Raw genomic sequence first — 20,144 nt, 5'->3', positions numbered from 1 at the left:
GAAATTGCAAAATTTATAGAAATGAATGACAATGAGATGGAAAACTCTAAAATGTACCCATTGAACTGCTAAAAATTAAACTGATTGGTGAGAATACAACAGAAGTCCAATTGAGATTCCTAGTGTTGTTGACATATGATTAACATCAGGCAGACTCCACCAACTCATAGCTGGAGATCCTGGAAGCTATTTTGTACTCTGGTGCAATGGCCCAAAGAAAGAAAAAAAGGGGTGAAAAGAAAAGAAAAGAAACCTCACAACATGAAGAGGAACTAAGTCCAGAATCATTGGCTTCATCACACCCACCCTCTCCACCCTGTAATGGCTCAAAGGAAACAGCTACCATGCCCTGCAGACTACTTTTGGTGTGAAACAGGTGCTGATGGGCTAGGGTGGGAACAGGAGTGAAGGTCTGTCTTAAAAAGTCCTTTTCAGGAGTCTGTACATAACATCACGCAAAGAGCTTCTCTTCCATCCGGCTCAGGAAACCAAGGTTCCATGCTCAGGAAGTCACAGTGTCATTCATTAACTCAATATAGGTTTACAAGGTGTCTACACAGTGTCAGGTTCCACTTGCGGCCACTCCTAGATTAAAAGAGAAACCTGGCATCTCCAGAGGGGCCACCAGGTTCCCCCATGCCTACAGCTGAAAGGGACTCTTTTGGAGCCGGGCTTCTCCGGCACCTCTGAAAAGGTAACCCCTTAAAGCTGAGTCATCCTTAACCCGGAGGTCTAATTCTTGCATCCCAGACATACAACATTAAAAGGTACACTAAATTCTGAAGGTAGCTATGCTGCAAAATAGTTGAAAATTAATGATTGTACAGTATTTGCTTACGCTTGAAATTCCAGTCCTAGACCAAGCTTGTGGCCACCAGCGCTGACACTTTTGCAGTCCAGCAGGGCTGACAGCATCCTCTTGATACCCGGCTTTAGGACCCGGGTGTACCCTAAACCCACCAGGCTGGAGTTGTTCCCTTTGGCCGAGAAGCAGGTGGCAGGGTCGATCTGATACTTGGCCGCTATTCCAAAGCGAGTGTTACTGTTTCCTGCTGTCCACGCGAGAGTGACAGCCGTCTCCAATTTCTTGTTCACCTTTTGGTAGATGGAGCCACCAAACTCCGTCCCTTCGTTCACGTTGGTGTGCAGCTGGAACCCGTCCATCTTGTAGCCAACTGCGAAGTTGCTCTGGGTCACTCAGGACTTGGCGGTCCTCGAGGTCCATCTGGCAGCCGGCCCTCTAGCCCAGCACAAGCGCGCCGGTGATGTCAAAGTCCACATCACAGCCCAGGTTGATGTGCTCCCTCTTGTACCCTGTCTTGATTTTAGCATTTTTTTCCCCCAGTGTTAGGTGAGGAAGACAAATCAGAGGTCAGCTTCAGTCCATGAGCAAGCTGACCCTCCACAGCGATCTCAGTGCCCAGCATGTCAGTGTCCACTTCTCCGTGAACATCAGGCCGCACTCAGTCCACCGGTGCTTGGTTTCCAGGCTGACATCTACTTTGGTGGTCTCTGTGTTGGCTGAGCCTGAGCTGGTGAATTCCAAGCCATTCTCGGACTTCATTTTCAAATCGAGTTTTATCAGGCCAAATCCGTAGCCCTTGGTGAAGACATCCCTGGCAGATTTGCCAAGATCAGCATATGTGGGAGGCATGGCCATCTTCTCCGGGGCATGGCAGCGGCAGCCGGAGTAACGGAGGGGCCTTCCATGACCAGGAACTGATTGGAGCGGGGCCACAACATACCAAATCTTATGGGACACAATGAAGGCAGTCCTCAGAGGAAAATTTATTCCACTAAATGCCTTTATAACAAAGACAGAGAGTTCCCAAATCAATAACCTAACCATCCACCTAAAGGCATTGGAAAAACAAGAAGGATACAACCCAAAAAGCAACACACAGAAAGAAATAATTAAGATCAGAGCAGAAATTAATGAACTGAAAACTAAGCAAACAACTAAGAAAATCGAAGATACAAACAGCTGGCTCTTTGAAAAAATGAACAAGATCATTGAAATTTGCAGAAAAATGGTCAAACTTGGAACAGATCATTCTAAGGGAACTCAACCACAGAAAGACCACCATCACATGATCTCACTCATCTGCCGTTCCTAACCTGGATCAGCCCAAGTTGTTGACATAACTGAATAGCATCTTGAGGCTTGGACAATAGAGAGGTAGGGCTTGAGGTAAAGGAAAGGGTAGGGGGAGGGACACACAAAACTCAACCCAAATTGTACTGGTACCATAAAATCCTATATTCTGGAAGTCAGATTAAAAGGCAGAACCCTTGCTTGTTTCGCCAGTTGTCCTTAGTTTCAGTTGGGCCCCTTTTGAGGTATGTTGGGGCAGCTCTTTCCTTAGGATCTGCATCTATCTGAAAAAGAGAAGCAGATTCTCCAACGGAAAGTGAGTTAGCACCCGGAAAATTGAGATAACACTTACTTTTTTGATAGACAGTTTGATAGGTATAGGCCCTCTTATACCCCGTGATTGATGGTAGCTTGATATTGTAGAGTGGGCTTGTGTTTGGGTATGGTTCTGACTTGTTTCCCAGTTCCAGCTATGGGTCTAGTACCACTGAGTGGATCAGTTAGCCAAATCAAGAGCAGTTGGTTCCTCACCATGGCTGTGTACCACTATTGCACTTGTGTGGGCATCACATCCGGTTATTTGTTGCTAATTAGGTTAAACAATGAGTTGCTTGGACAGATCTTGGTCACTTCCCCCAGTCGCCTATGGCGCCTTCTGGCACTAGACATGCTGACTGTCTGGGGACTGACTCTCTCCTGATACTTGGCCGCTATTCCAAAGTGAGTGTTACTGTTTCCTGCTGTCCACGTGGAAGAGGGGGCGGAAAGAATGTCAGAGTCACATGTTGGGTCATGATTTGCAGAGACATTTATCATACCAATAACTGGGGGCTAACTCCACAATGCACGACCCATTTACATCAACAAGGAGGGTCCAATGGGAGGGGGTAGATCATAGATGAGCCTAAACAATGGTACCAAACTGCCTGTATTTACTGAAAACTAATAAATTAAATTTAAAAAAAAATAAAAATAAAAAAATAAAAGGCAGAACCCTCAAGAGGGCCTTAGGGGGAGCACCTGAATTGAAGGGACCTGAGAGAGTAAGATGAAACCTAACCTCAAATTTTTCCTGTTTCTCTTTCTTCTCTGGCTTTTTCTTTTTTTTTTTTTTTTTTTCCCCTGTGTCACCGATCTGTAATTACCTTTACCAGGATGTGGTCTATATACACAATGAGCTGTTGATCAGAGAGACCTACTAGATCTCCCAAAACAAACATGACAGACTTATTTCAGAGTACTTACTTGATTGCTCACCAGAGGTTAATGGTAAGACCCTACTGCTGAAGACACCAAACACTGTTGGCTCAGACCATGGAGAGACCTGGTTGGAATTTGGAGGACAGCCAGTCCCCAGATAATTAGCCCATCTGCTGCTGGAAGGCACTACATGAGCTACAGGGGGCAGGGGCCAACACCTGTCCATGCAACTCAAAGTCTAAGCAACTCAGAAGCAAAAAACCTGATGTGATGCTCACACAAGTACAATAGTGGCACACAGCCATGGTGAGTAACCAACTGCTCTTGGATTGGATAACAGATCTACTCAATGGAAAGGAAACCATATCTGGAACTGAGAAACAATTCAGAATCATATCTAGATAATGATTCTACTTTTCATTGTCAAGCTCCCACTAACCTTAGACTATGAGGATCTAAACCCTTTAAATTCTCTCTAAATTAATAGTGGTTATCCCATTAACAGGTGCTGACTTCAGTCTCCATTGGAGAATCTGCTTCTCTTTTTCAGTCAGGAACTGGACCTGAGGAGATAAACAACCCAGTGTCTTTCACCTCGGCCCCAGCTGAAACCACAGAGGAATCTGGGAAATGAGCAAGAGTGCTGTGTTCTTAGTGAATCTGATATCAGCACAAGGGTGATGGAGAAAGATACTGAGGATACTCAATACCTACAAAACCAGATATCCAGATGCTCCTAAGTGTCCATCAGTGAAGTAGACTTAAAATGCTCCTAGCATGGCTCAGGGAATTTTGTGACAGAGGGGACAGAAAGATTGTTAGAGCCATAATTAGGACATTTTTCACAGAGACATTGCCTCTCCCCATAACTGACTGCTGCCCCCATAATGCATGGCCCACAATCCCCATGGCATTGACCTGCATCCCCAATGAGGAAGGACTCTTCAGAAAAGGGGCAGGGAGGAGAGAAAGAATGGTACCAACATGTGATATTTACATACAAAATATGTCCATATCTAATTTGTAAAAAGACTAAAAAATAAAAAAGTTTAGTTAAATGGTTGACAAATTGAGAAACCTAGCTAACTTGGCTGAGTATTCATGTCAGTCTTCCACAGCCATTATCATGACCACATTACCATCAATGAGTTAACATTTTAAATTTACAACCTGAATATCATTACAACTTGCTGTCAGCCAGGGCCATCCTTTGTTAGTCTGATGCAAGCCCTAGGTTAATAGTTATTTTATATCTCAAGAAGTCTTTAATCTGCTCAAGTACTTTAAGATTTACTTAATTAACTTTGCCTTTAATCTTCTGTTTAAGTTTATTCATATTTTTATTTACATAATTTTAATTTACAATCTATGTAACCATGTTTTGCATCAAATATTTAATATCCAACATTAAAATATATGCATATTTGATTTCAAACAAAGAAAGGAATGAATGTTGGGCTGGGGATGTGGCTCTGTGAGAATGCTCGCCTAGCAGAAAAGAAGCCCGGAGTTTAAGCCTCATGATACTGGATGTGGTAGGACATACCTGTAATCCCAACATTTGGAAGGTAGAGACAGGAGCATCCAGGTTTCAAGGTCATTCTCAGCTACCTAGAGTTTCATGACAGCGTGGGTCTACATGAGACCCTGCCTAAAAAAGAAGGGAATATGATTTTCAGTATAATCAGCATGACAAATGACTTCAGAGGGACTCTGCTAAGGTAAACTTAAGCTAACCAAATGACTCATTCTATTAATTTGACAACTCTTTATTGAGCACCTATAGTGTGCCAGGTTCCTACTTTGTCTGGGATACAAAAGCAGATATGATGTGATCTATCTTCAAGATTCTTAGAACAGCCAGGCGTGGTGGTGCACACCTTTAATCCCAGCACTCGGGAGGCAGAGGTAGGAGGGTCACTGTGAGTTTGAGGCCACCCTAAGATTACATAGTGAATTCCAGGTCAACCTGGACTAGAGTGAAACCCTGCCTCAGAAAAAAAAAAAAAAAAGAAGAAGAAGAAGAAAGAAAAAAAAGATTCTTAGAACATGAACTGTATCATGCTGTGACTTTCTGGTTTTTAATATTTTATTTATTTATTCATTTGAGAGAGAGAGAGAGAATGGGCATGCCAGTGCTTCCAGCACTGCAAACAAACTCCAGACACATGTGCCACCTTGTGCATCTGGGGAATCAAACTCAGGTCCTTAGCCTTTGAAGGCAACTGCCTTAACTGCTGAGCCATCCCTCCAGCCCAGTGACTTTCTTTATAATACTGCCCCCCCCCAAAAAATGCCTAAAGATTAAAACATTTAAAATATTTCATTTGGACTAGTGAAAAAGAAAAAAGGTTAAATCCCAAATAATTAACTAATGAAATACATGAAAATTTGCAAGTAGTCAAGTTTAAGATAAAATTTCAATAATTCATGCTGATGTTCCACAGCTGCTGAAACTAAAATAGGTTAGAGGAAGAGGTCATCTTACCAGAAGTGAGTCAGCTGGCCACATCCATTGTTTAGTGCCTGTGGTGGCCAGAAGCAGTGTAAACTCGCTATGAAATGGTGAGCAGAATATCCAGTGAAGTTTCTTCGGTAAGAAGTTTATACACTAATTTGGGAAGCAAAACACACAAAAGAGATCTCTAGAATGGGATTTTATAAATCACTTACTGTAAAACAGTATAGAGGACAGAAGCAGGAGCCACGCAGAACAGGGAGCCCAGCATGCAGCAAGCATCACCAGGAGTTTCCTGGAAAGCTGCAACTGGAGCTGTGTTCTGAAGGTAACAGGAGCACTGACGGCAGGAGGGATGGCTTGTTCAGAGGATGTGCAAATACGGCCAACAAGATGTATCTGGGCTCACGCTAGCCAGTAAGTCCCAAACTCGATGAGCCTTGTGAGCTTTTCAAATGCACACAAACTCAGAAATACTGATTCAACTTGGGGGTGCAAGCATCAGCACTTTTGAGAAAATTCTACCAAGTAGTTTTGGTGTTCACTGCTGAAACCTCCTGGCTAACAAACTACAGGATTTAATAACAGCAGATGATCACTTGAAGTGGGAAACAAGATTATTTGTGACTTAGTTAAGAGATGCTTTAATTAAAGGTCATAATTAATTTGGCTCATTACACTGGATTTAGAAGCAAGGATCATGATTTTATTCATTTTGGCATAATAGTAACTTAATATTTCTTAAATGAATGAATTCAACATGTAAAAATTTTTAATCTCTTAAGCACTTCTGTCAATAGATAAGAAGACAAAACTAATATTTAAGAGTTATGTCAGAGCTAGAGAAAAGGCTTAGTGGTTAAAGCTCTTTCCTGTGAAGCCTAAGGACCCAGGTTTGATGCCCAGACCCACATAAGCCAAATGCACAAGTGGCACATGTGGCTTCAGTGGCTAGAGGCTACCCATTCCCTCCCTCTCCCTATCCCTCTATCCCCCTCTCTCATAAATAAATAAAAAGTTAAAAAAGAGTTATGTCAGCACTGTAATGGAAAAGTGTGCCATGTGCTTCACACACAGTTGTCACCTCATAACCACCACCATCCTCTCTCAAGCAGACATAATTATAAATAGGGGAACCAAGGCCCAAGGTTACTCAGTGTTGATGACTAGAAAAATTTAGATTCACAAAACTATGATGCTATGGGCTGTATTGGTAGCTGCCTAACCAAAAATGCAATATCAACCAACATAGGCTCAAGTTTATGGACAGAATTCCTACTCTACCAATGCCAAAATGGAATGTGATGTAATTAAGATATTTATCTAATGACAAGATTAGAGTTCTTAACAGTAATCAGACAGGTGGATCAACATCTGATGTTTCTAGAAAATAATTTGGTTCTTCTCACAAAGGATTAGGACTTTTTAATAACAGTGGTAGAAAAAGAAAATATACTCCATTCTACTTTGTTTGGGAATAGAACATATATACAATTGCCTTATAAAAGAGGGGAAATTTCTCGCTACCCATTGTTTCTGTGTTTATATCTAAAGAAATGTTTTCTTTTTTAAATATTTCATTTTTATTTATTTATTTGTCAGAGAGAAGGAGAGGGAGAGAGGGAGAATGGGTGCACCAATGCTCCAGCCACTGCAAAGGAACTCCAGATGTATGTGCCCCCTTGTGCATCTGGCTTATGTGGGTCCTGGGGAATTGAACCTGGGTCCTTTGGCTATGCAGACAAACACCTTAACTGCTAAGCCATCCCTCCAGCCCCCTGAGGAAACATTTTCTTTCATCCTCTCAGAGATCAACTGAAAGGTAATGTCTCCAACCACATCAAGCTGTATTATCTGTAGTAGCAGATTATGTGCCTATTTCTCATGTGTGTCTTCAATATTCAACAGACATTAAAAGGATGTTCTAAATGATTCTATGTTGGGAACTACAAAGGAACTAGAGCTAGCAGGTATAACCTGTGACCTGTGGTTTGCAGGCATCCATGGACAGGTATGAATGGGGCCCAACACATTGTAGATGACATCATGGCATAATAGCAAAAAGTTGGACGGTCCTAAACTAGACACTAAACAGTAAATTTGTTTACAAAGTAAGGTAAAACAAATATCACATGTTTTCTTTCCTATGTGGAATCTAGATTTTAAAAAAAAGGGGGGTCATGTGTGGTAGCACTTACCTTTAATATCAGCACTCGGTAGGTAGAGGTAGGAGGATTTCTGTGAGTTTGAGGCCAGCCTGGGACTACAGAGTGAGTTTCAAGTCAGCCTGGGCTACGGTGAGATCCTACCTCAGAAAACAAAAGGAAGAAGGGATGGAGAGATGGCTTAACAGTTAAAGGTACTTGCTTTCAAATCCTGATGACCTGGGTTCAAGTTCCCAGTACCCACATAAAGCAAAATACACTAACTGGTACATGCATCTGGAGTTCATTTGCAGAGGTAGGAGAACTTAGAACATCCATTCTCGTATGCTGTCTCTCTTTCTTTCCCTCTCTTCTTTCTTCCCTCATAAATAAATATTTTTAAGAATAAAAATAACACATGAAGGTAGGAGGAGACTATTTGGTAGGATCAGGGAGAGAAGATAAGAGAGTAATGGAAGAATGAATACAATCAAAGTGCATGATATATGTGTATAAATATAAATGAAACCTATTATTGTGTATAGCATATATATAAACACAATAAAAAATCTATAGTACATTTTAGGCAATATCCTCTACATAAGGATTAGCATAAACCTCAATTTTAAAAAAATATTTAGCCATACGAAGAAGGAAATGGGGAACTATCCTATCAGCATTCAGAAATACTGACAAACAAGATAAGCACACTGATGGCTTTGGAATTCTTTGGGAAACCAGAAGCTGAGCCTTTGGGAAAGTTCTGTGTTTGAGTATAACCAAAGCCAATTTACTTGAACAACAGTTTATAATATATTGCCAACCAAAAACACAGCTGGATTCTTCTATCCTTAAAATGCTTCAACCTTGTAATTTCAATCACAAAAATCCAATCACCCTGACCACATTTTCCATTTTACCTTCATTTTCTATTAGTGATCTGATAACATCAAAGTTTGCTATTTCTCAAATGTTTGTTTACTCATTGAGGTTTATTCATGTTTTTAGAATATTGAGGTCTTGCTGTGGCCTACTCTTTCTTCCTCAGATCCATTTGTAAGCTATAACATTTGTACTGGGCATCCAAGCTTTGTATCTGCCTTGGACTCTGTACTAGTAAAATACATGAACATTCCTATGGCACTCTCCAAATCATTCTGGGAGTTTGTTTTTAAAAATCATCCAGAAATTACCTTGGAGTATCTTTAAAACTATCTTACAGCTTTCTGGTAGATCTCATGAGATGCATGAAAGAGTAGTTTGGGGTTTGAAGGAGTCTATGATTTGTTGATAGAAGATGGGCTGGGTGTGGGTAGGGTCCTGCATGCATTTAGGGTGAGCAGAGCCTGCCTCTCAGTTCCCCTGCAACTCATATTGGGCAAATAAGACCTTATGTGTATGCGATGTCAGTAGGCCCCAGCTCCCTGTTCCACAGCAGCTTGTGTGGGGTGAGTAGAGCCCTGCATACATATGGGATGAGTACGCCCTGGATCCCAGTTTCCTTGATGGCTCATGTGGGGTACAGTACAAGTAGGAATCTGCTCCTGTTCCCCAGAGGCACAGTAGTGTGGGGCTGGTAGAGAACCACCAGATCCCCACAAAAGACATGCTGTAGCAGGTTCACAAGCAGAGATCTGTCTGCAGTCATCTCAATCCCAAATGCATGACCCTGGCCAGCCTCATAACCATGGTGACTGGCATTCAAATCCCCAAGTGGGATCCCTGCTATGCCCTCACCATGCCTTCCACCATTGCTACAGCCAAGCTCACTACCAAGGACCAAGAAGTGAGGAACAAAGAGCCAACAGGACCCTTCCTAGAATTCTCATTGTGTTGAGTTGGGTCATTGAGTTGGCCAGGCACTCCCAGGACCCCACCTAGAGTTCTCAGGAAAGTGAATACACAGAAAGGCCCACTGAGGATTCAGAACTCACACAGTCAAAATCTGTGAATATACCACCTTCTCAATCCTACATTGACCAAACCTGAACAAGCCAATCAACACACATTCCACAAGAAATACTAACTGCCACAGTCCTGGCAAAATAAAGCAATGATATCAAAATGGAAAAGCCCCAACACAAAACAAAGAATACAAAGCAAGAAGCCAAAATATTCTTGCCTAGGACTCCTAGCCCCATAATGAAAGCTTCCACTACAAATAAAGAAGAAATTCCAGCCTTAGAACCCCAAGCTGAAGCTATGGCAAGTTAACAACAAAAGTTAGTGAGGCCAGGAATAAAATTATGGAAGAATTAGTTGGGAACCAAAATGAACAACTCACATAAGATTTTAAAGTATGGTTAAATGAAGAAAATCAACAAAAAAAAAAGTCAGGAATGAACTCAAAGCATAGCTGAAGGAAACAGAAACAAATCAAAAACAACTCAATACACACCTCAAAAAAAAAATTGAAGACAACAACAACAAAAAAAAAAATGACTTGGCAAAAGAATAAAGGACATCAAGAAGGAATATTAAATAAATGATTTCAGTAGGCAGTGCAATAAACTCAGTGAAGATATAATAAAATGCAGGAATGGACTCCAACAAACAACTGCCAAGTCTAAAGAAGCAATGAAATGGGAATTCCAAAAAGAGATGGAGATACTGAAGAAAACACAATAGATAACAACAATGAAATAACTTTTAAAAGGCTCCCAAGAAAGCCTCACAGAGTAGATCATAGAAGGACAGACTCACCATCTGAGATCTACTGGTGGTGATCATCTCAATCCCAAATGACCCAGACAAGCCCCATAACCACAGTGACAGACACTCACACACCCTGCTGTCCCCTTACTCTGTCTTCCACCGGTTGCTATAGCTAAAGACCAGGTGCCACACAGCTAAGGACCAGGAAGTGAGTGCTAGAATGAAAATAGGACCCTTCCTGGTCACTGAGTTATCCAGGCACTCTAGAGCCCCACCCAGAATGCCCAGGAAAATGGATAAACAACTAAGACCCATCTCAGGCTCAAAACCTTTGAATATACCATCTTCCCACTACTACATTAACCATACCTGAACAAGGCAATTAATTCACATTCCACAAGAGATATTATTGGCTACAGCCCCAGCAAAACAAGACAACCTCAAAGGGGAAAGTGGGGGGGGGGTACTACCATGGGATTTTTTTTATAATCATGGAAAATGTTCATAAAAATAAATTTTTAAAAATGATAAAAAAAAACAAACAAGACAACCACTTCAAGATGAGCAAAACCCCAATACAAAACAAATCACACAAGACACTGTCAGAGAACATGACCTGACCGCCCTAGGACAAAAGAAGAACTAACAGCCTTTATATGGCCCCTCACTGCCCTGAGGACAAGAGAACTAGCAGCCCTCATGCAGCCCCTCCCCCGAGAACAAACAGCTGCTCTGGGAGATGTCACAAGAGAGATTCCAAGAAGATGTTCCAGAAGATTACAGCCAGGTGGCCCTACTTCCTCCTTCCTTGTACCCCCTCCCCTTTTTTTCCCTCCTTATTGCCCTACCTGCTGGTTGATTATAAAAGAGCTAAAAAATCCAACATTAAAGGAGACCTTGACAAAACCTCAGCTTGGTCTCCTTCTTCTTTCCCGCCCATTCTTTCAGGTTGCAGCCCTCCTTGACCACCCCGCATAACATTGGCCCCACAGGTCGGGGGCAAGTGGCACCCAACGTGGGGCTCGAGGCACGTGTCTCGACCGGACAACTAACCGCGCTGGAGATCTCCTCGGGACGCCAAGAGACATTTTGAAGAGTGCCCCACCATTTCGTCGCTCATGATTTCGGCTACAGGACACAGTAAGTCAGGGCCCTTATTTTTCATTCTCGTCTGATTTTCAGAATGGGCCAAAAGCTTAGTAAAGAGGCTCTTTTTCTTAAGGATTTTAAGAGCTCATTCAGAAGGAAGGAGGAATTGGAGTTAAGAAAAAGGACCTCGTTAATTTTTTTGTTTTCATTGACAAAGTGTGTCCCTGGTTCATTATTTCTGGTCCTGATATTCATCCTGAAAAATGGCAAAAGGTCAGTAAAGACCTAAATCGCTGTATTCTAGAGGAGGGACCTGATTCCGTTCCCTCCACAATTTTCTCCTACTGGGGATTCATAAGAGACATGGTGGAGGAAGCACGTTCAGATCCAGATAAACAACAACTCCTTTCTGTCACTGAATACTGCCTCCACCCTCTCTCGCATGGTGTTTCTTTAGTTTCACTTTCCTCTCCTCCTGAAAAATCCCCTTGCCCGTCGGTCATTATTGATATAGGTTCTAACTCCAATAACTCTGGTGCTCCCCAAGCAGTAGAAAGGTTGTACCCACCCTTGCCCGAGCCCGCTCCCCCCAAGACTGCTTCACAATGTACACCCCTCATTAACACGGTTTTTTCAAAAAATTGCGATCCCAAGCTTCTTGATCCGGGTGACGCTGCCTCCCTTGAGGAGGAGGCTGCTAAATACCATAATCCCAACTGGCCTCCCGCTCCATCGCCCCCCCCTTTCAGACTGCCCCCTTACCCCTCCCAGCTTTGTGCACCCACTCTATTACCCACTCTGCTACCAGCAGGGGTTCACCCCTGTACCCTTACTGGTGCCAAAGAACATCTCACTAAACAGATAGCTGAGTTACGGGATGTGCTTAAGCTTCAAAAAGAGTTTGCTCAATTATCTACAGATTTAAGCTCTTTACAAGCTTCAATTAACGAGACCATACTTAAACCCCCCAAAAAAGTCTTATACTGTCTCTGATCCAAAACCGCTAAATTCGGAATGCGGACATGATTCTTCTAGAAAAGGATGGTGTAATCCACTCAATATCAGCTTCACACCAGAAGGCAAAAGACAAGATTGGACCAACAGAGGCTTTGAGTGGGGCTTTAGGTTATATGCCTCCGGGACAGACCCCGGCCTTACTTTTAAAATTAAACTTCTTAAAACACCACCTCAGTTCCCTAAGGTTGCAATAGGACCACATCCTGTTCTTCATCAACCCCCTCCCAACCAAGCAAAGAAAAAAATCCCTCCTTCTCCCCCTCCCAACCAAACAAAGAAAAAAATCCCTCCTTCTCCCCCAACCCCACAGCTGTCACCGGCATCACCCTGTCCCAACCTACCTTACCACTAGGGTTGCCTTCATCAGCAGACCTTATTCTGACCATGGTTAACGCCTCTATAGAGGCCATACATCAGACCAATGTATCTGAATTTCAGGAATGCTGGGTATGTTATTCACCTCGACCCCCTTTTTATGAAGGGATAGACTTATATGCAGAATTAACGGTGACCAATGACACCATGGCTTTACGGTGGCAACCGCAAGATGGGGTTGGCCTCAAAGTCGCCCAGGTATCTGGGTGTGGGGTGTGCCTCCTGGGTCCGTCCATGCTTCCCCATATAGAGCTTCAAACAACCTGCAATCTCACTCATGTTGTTAACTCTAGCTTTCTCTATATCGTTGCCCCTGCTGGCACTTACTTCGCATGCTCTACTGGTCTCACTCCTTACGTTGTAACTTCTACCTTCTTAGCTCACAAAGATTATTGTGTCCATGTACAACTCTTCCCCAAGCTAACAATACATTCCAAAGATGAGTTCCTCCATTTTTGGGAGGGAGGAACATCTCCATCACGTGCCAAACAGGAGCCTATCACTGCCATCACTCTTGCTGTTATCCTGGGGTTGGGTGCCACTGGAGCAGGCACAGGCATCCCTTCATTAGTCACCTCCCAACAACAATTTAATCAACTCTCTTTGGCAGTAGATAAGGAGTTACAGGAATTACAAAATGGTCTTCAAGACTTAAAGGACTCTATGGTATCTTTGTCTGAAGTAGTCCTCCAAAACAGACGTGGGCTAGATCTAGTCTTTCTACAAGAAGAGGGACTCTGTGCTGCACTTAAGGAAGAATATTGTTTTTATGCGGACAAAACTGGCCTAGTTCAAAATAGTATTGACAAGGTCCGTTCCAGTTTGGAGGAACGAAAGCATAACCGGGAAAAGCAGGCGTCATGGTACCAAAACTGGTTCTTCTCTTCTCCTCTGTTTTCCACATTACTCCCCTCTATTCTTGGTCCCTTCGTAGGACTCCTCCTTCTTCTTTCTTTTGGACCTTGGGCATTTAAACGACTAACTTCTTTTGTCAAAGAACAGGTTGATTCTGCCACCAGAAATTCGGTGTCTGTCCATTACCACAGATTGCAGCTACAAGAAGAAGAGGGCCAAACACATGAGGCACCCCTCGGCTCTCCTTCGGCCCGACTTGATTTTTCTCCCTTGGCTAACAATAGGTCATGGTTTCAATTCCCTAAATGGCTGTGAGGCTCCCAATGATGGGATTATTATGGTACACCGCTAAGCTATGGCCACAGCCAGAGACGAGAATATTGTAGGGCCCATTCCCTGGAGGCCATCCACATAGCCTAAGATAGTCGGATCACCTTCCATGAGCTGTGATCGTGGCCAATGATGGGATTATTGTGTATCCAGGGGTGGAGGCAGCCCTCATAGCTTAAGACAGGTGGGCCATCTTCAGTAACTGGTGCTGGGACTGGAAGCATACCATATAGCCTGAGACAGGGTACCTCTCCCATTTCAATTATATAAAGAGGGAGGAAATGTCAGAGACCATGACCTGACCGCCCTAGGACAAAAGAAGAACTAACAGCCTTTATATGGCCCCTCACTGCCCTGAGGACAAAAGAGAACTAGCAGCCCTCATGCAGCCCCTCCCCCGAGAACAAACAGCTGCTCTGGGAGACGTCACAAGAGAGATTCTGAGAAGATGTTCCAGAAAGATTACGGCCAGGTGGCCCTACTTCCTCCTTCCTTGTACCCCCTCCTCCTTTTTTCCCTCCTTATTGCCCTACCTGCTGGTTGATTATAAAAGAGCTAAAAAATCCAACATTAAACAAGACCTTGACAAAACCTCCGCTTGGTCTCCTTCTTCTTTCCCGCCCGTTCTTTCAGGTTGCAGCCCTCCTCGACCACCCCGCGTAACATTGGCCCCACAGGTCGGGGGCAAGACACCAAGCCAAAATATCCCCACCTAGGTCACCCAGCCCCATAATGGAAGCCTCCATTACAAACCTAGAGGAAATCCCAACCTTAGAACCCCAAAATAAATAAATGGCAAGTATGTTCAACAACTGTAATGAGGCCATGACTAAAAGGGTGGAAAAATTAGTGGAGAAACAAAATAAACAACTCACAAAACATTTTAAAGCTGGGATGAATAAAGAAAATCAACAAAAAGAATTCAAGAATAAACTCAAAGCATACCTGAAGGAAACTCAAACAAAGAAGAACAAAGAACTCAACACACATCTCAAAAAAAAAAAAAAAATGAAGACAGCCAGGTGTGGGGGTGCACACCTTTAATCCCAGTACTCAGAAGGCAGAAATAGGAAGATGGCTGTGAATCTGAAGCCAGCCTGAGACTGCATAGTGAATTTCAGGTCAGCCTGGGCTAGAATAAGACACTAGCTTAAAAAACAAAAAACAAAAAGAGAGAGAAAAGCTAATCAAAAAGAACTTGATAGAAGGAAAAAGATATGGAAGAGAAACAAAAAAATAATCTCAATTGGCAGTGGAATAAACTCAACGAAGATACAATCAAATGCAGACATGAACTAAAAAAAAAAAAAAACTAGCAAGTCTAATCAAGAAATGACATCAGAATGCCACAAAGAGATAGAGATGCTGAAAAAAATGTAATAGACAACAACAATGAAATAACTTTTTAAAAGACTCCTAAGAAAGTGTCACCAGGGCTGGAGAGATGGCTTAGCGGTTAAGCACTTGCCTGTGAAGCCTAAGGACCCCGGTTCGAGGCTCGGTTCCCCAGGTCCCATGTTAGCCAGATGCACAAGGGGGCACATGCGTCTGGAGTTCGTTTGCAGAGGCTGGAAGCCCTGGCGCGCCCATTCTCTCTCTCTCCCTCTATCTGTCTTTCTCTCTGTGTCTGTCACTCTCAAATAAATAAATAAATAAAATTAAAAAAAAAAAAAAGAAAGTGTCACCAAAAAAGTAGACCATGTGGAGAACAGACTAACAGAACTTGAGGACAAGACAGATGAAATAGTCCAGCATTACAAAAAAAAAAAAAAGATAAATTCCAAAAAACATGTACACAGAATATGAGGGAGATGTTCAGAACATTGGCATACAAGAAGGGGAAGGAATACAGACCATATATCACTCTTACTCTCACTTTTAGTTAGAGAAGCTTCTCTTTTCAGATGGTGGTGGCCTTAGGGATGACCCAAAAGGCAACACAGTGCTAGGAAGAAGTGACAGAGAAGTATAAAGCACTGAAGCATCTCTATCACGTCTTCCAAGGCTCAGAGTCTATTATGGAAGAAGTGGTGAAAAGAATGCAAGAGCCAAAGGAAGGGTAGGACTACTTACAAGGCAACCATTCAGACAGAAATTAGCCTCAATATCCATGACCTCACAGTGCCTAGCACTACCTTTACAAGTCCCTCATAATGGGAGGGAAAAAATGATGATATCAAAATAAAAGACAGACTCGTTGAGAAAGGGAGATAATATGGAGAGTGGATTTGTGAAGGGAAAAGTGGAGGAGAGGAGAGAATTATCATGTTTTATTGTCTATAAGTATGGAAGTTATCAATAAGAAAAAACAATTTTAATGCATGGGTAGTAGAAGAAATCAAAAGGGAAGTTTAAAAATGTCTATAACTAAATGATAAAAACACAACATACCCAAACTTATAGGACACAATGAAGGCAGTCTTAAGAGGGGCATTTATAGCACAAAATTCTTTCATCACAAAACCAGAGAGATCTCGGGTCAATAACTTAACCATTTAGCTTAAGGCATTGGATAAACAAGAATAATCCAAACCCATTAACACAAGATGTAAGGAAATAATCAAGATCAGAGCAAGAAAATCAATGAACTGGAAATCAAATGCTATTTTTAAAAATGATAAATAAAGAGCTTGTTCTTCAAAAATATAAACAAGATTGATAAACCCTAGCCAATTTAGTCAAAAGGGAAAGAGAAAGCTCAAAGAAACAAGATCAGAAATGAAAAGGGAAACATTACAACAGACCCTGATGAAATTGGGAGAATCATCAGGACATATTTCAAAGATCTATGCTCCACAAAATTGGGAAACCTGGAAGAAATAGATGAATTCCTTAAATAATAGCACCTGCCAAAACTAAGCCCAGAAAAAAAGTAAGTACTCAAACAGAGACATAACATCAAATGAAATTAGAGCCGCAATTAAAGACTCCCCTCCAAAAAAAAAAAAAAAGAAGTCCAGGCCCACACAGTTTCACTGTTGAATTCTATCAGACCTTCATGGAAGAACTAAAGGCAATTTTTCTCAAGTAATTGCACACAATTGAAAAGGAGGGAACACGCCCTGACTCCTTCTACGAAGCCAGCATTACCCTAATACCAAAACCAGACAGACGCTGCAAGAAAAGAGAACAACAGACTGAGATCCCTGGTAAACATATGTGCAAATATTTAAAATCTCCATGAAATTCTAACAAACAATATTCAAGAACACATCAAAAGCACATCCACCTTGATCAAATAGGTTTCATCCCAGGAATGCAGGGTTGGTTCAACATATAGAAATCAATAAACATAATACATCACATAAGCAGACTCAACCTCAGGAACCACATGATCATCTCAATAGATGCAGAAAAGGCCTTCAACAAAATTCCACATCCCTTCATAATTAAAACCCTGGAGAAGACAGGGATGGAGGGACCATATTACCAACATAATAAAAGCAATATACAACAGACCATGGGCTCTGGCTGGTAATTTCCAGGGCCAGAATTAGATTCTTCCACCCAACACACACACAATGAGCTGTTGGTCAGGAAGACATGAGGTCCCCAAAATAATACAAGGCCACTGCCTAATCACTTGGTTACCTGTAAGAGCTAAAAGGTAAAGTCCCTATTGCTGAAGACACCATAGTCTACAGCCACAGGACATCAAGTGATCATGCTGGAACTGAGAGGGAATCCAGTTCCCTTCTGTATAGCCCTCATCATGCTGGAAAGTGCTGTGAGAACTGCTGGAAAATAATGATTACCAGCAGATTGAATAATCAGGAGATCCTGCCAGTTACAAGATCAACCAGCCAAGCAAGAAGCAGATGCTTGTGCAACAGTGGCATGCAGCTGATGTAGGTAACCAACTGCTCACAGTTTGGACATGAGACCTGCTCAGAGGAAGAGAACTCATATCTGGCTCTGAGAATCAAACCTGATTCCCTAGGATAGGATACCAATAGGCTTCAGAAAGAAGTTCCTCTGACCTCTAAGATGAGTGGATATACACATCAATATACCTCTCTAATAGCTAGGCTTATCCCCTTTTACTCAAACCGTTCTCACTTGTATTTGCAGAATCTGTTCTATTTTACAGATGGAGGAAAATACTGGAAAGAACAAGTCTACATCAATTCATCAAAAAGAGAGTCTGCCAGGAGATGGGTCGCCTCCACCTCATCTGCCTTGGCCCAGAAGTCATTACAGGGGAAGTTATAACACTAATGCTATCCTCATGGCTGGCCTGAAAACCAGTGCCAAGGAAATGGCAACAGACACTGTGGTCACTCCAACCTCATATAAACAGAGATCCAGAGTCTACAGAGAAATCAACACTAAACCAGACCCCTATCTTGCCCACCAAGTTTCAGGGAAAGATTATATAAGACCCTCAGGGTGGGTGGGAACAGCCTGAAACACCATGTTTCCCTCATCCCTGCAGACTGACTGAGGCCTCTTGGTCCCCACAATGAATGCCAATAACACCACCAAAGACCCTCAGCAGAACTGGGGCAGGAGAGAGGGGTCTATGTGTGCAATTTTTTTTTTCAAGGTAGGGTCTCACTCTGGCTCAGGCTGACCTGGAATTCACTATGTAGTCTCAGGGTGGCCTCGAACTCTCGGCAATCCTCCTACCTCTGCCTCCCGAGTGATGGGATTAAAGGCATGCGCCACCATGCCCAGCAATATTTTTATTTTTTTAAAAAATCAATAAATTTAAATTTTTTTTTAAAGTTGGATTAGAAACAGTATTCATGGCAGAGTGCTTGCCTGGTATACACAGTGGCCTGAATTCCATCTCCAGTGTGGTAAGATGAACAATGGCTCCTTTAGCACCAACCAACCTAGAAGGACTGCTCTGTAGAGGACCTAGACTTTGGGTGGGACTTCCTAGAGAAGGCTTCCTTGTAAGGATATGGCTATGACTGTATACAATCATTTTTAATTCCAGTACTCTCTATTTTCACTCCATAAATCTCTCGTCACCATATCACCGTGTCTTATTCTGTATTTCAAAATGAAAGATAAAAGGAAGCGAACAATGATAAAATAGCTCAAAGATTACGTAACCAAACCACAACACATGTTGCTACAGTAACCACCAAACCCCAACTGAACAAGAATACTGCCAAGCAAGGCAAAGAAAGTCCACTATCAAAACTGGGTTCACCAAAAGAAAAATACTTCTGAATCCATAAAGATCCTAATGGCATACCCCCAAGTACCGAGAAGAGCCTGAGGCAGTGCTGTGGCACTGGAAGCCCATAATGTGCACAGTTCTTTGTCCAGTATACTGCCCGGACTTTTCTTTCCCTGGCCAGTTGAGTGCATATAATGTTCTTTTTTTTTTTTTTTTTTTTTTTTTTTTTTTTTTTTTTTTTTGTATGTGGGTATGTACCATGGCTACATGAGAAGGTCAGAGGAGACTTTTGGATATTGGTCCTCTGCTTCTGCCTGGTTTGAGACAGACTTTGTCATCCTCATCCTCATGGTTATTCGTTGCTGTGTCTGCCAAGCTAGCTGGTCCACAGGCTACCAAGAAATTCTCCGGTCTCCACCTCGCATCTCATTCATTGTAAGTGTGCTGGAATTGCAGAAGCCTGCCATAGCTTCCAGCTTTCACACGGGGTCTAGGGATACAAGTTCAGGCACCCAGGCTTGAGAAGCGACTGCCCATATGATACTCTTATTTTCTCTTTTTCCTCCTTTAAATTATCAGTTTGAAAGATCTCATCAGTCATATTTGCCAGTGCAACACATTGCTTTGCAAAAATGTTTGTTGAATTTTGGAGGGGCTGGAGAAATGGCTCTGTGGAAGAAACGCTCATGGCTCAAGCTAAAGTATCAGAGTTCAATCCCCACACCCCACATGTAAAGCTGGAAGCTGTGGTGGGCTTTTGTAATCGACATGCTGATGATGATGCCAACAGCA

General features: G+C 42.4%; 1 pseudogene; it reads right to left on the bottom strand.

Annotated features, from left to right (window-relative positions):
• Positions 1-740: 740 nt before the first annotated feature.
• On the bottom strand, positions 741-1,667 carry LOC101603063 (annotated as a pseudogene).
• Positions 1,668-20,144: the final 18,477 nt, after the last annotated feature.

Source organism: Jaculus jaculus, chromosome 13 (assembly GCF_020740685.1).
Source record: "Jaculus jaculus isolate mJacJac1 chromosome 13, mJacJac1.mat.Y.cur, whole genome shotgun sequence".
Lineage (NCBI taxonomy): Eukaryota > Metazoa > Chordata > Mammalia > Rodentia > Dipodidae > Jaculus > Jaculus jaculus.
This window is presented reverse-complemented; position numbering and strand designations above follow the sequence as displayed.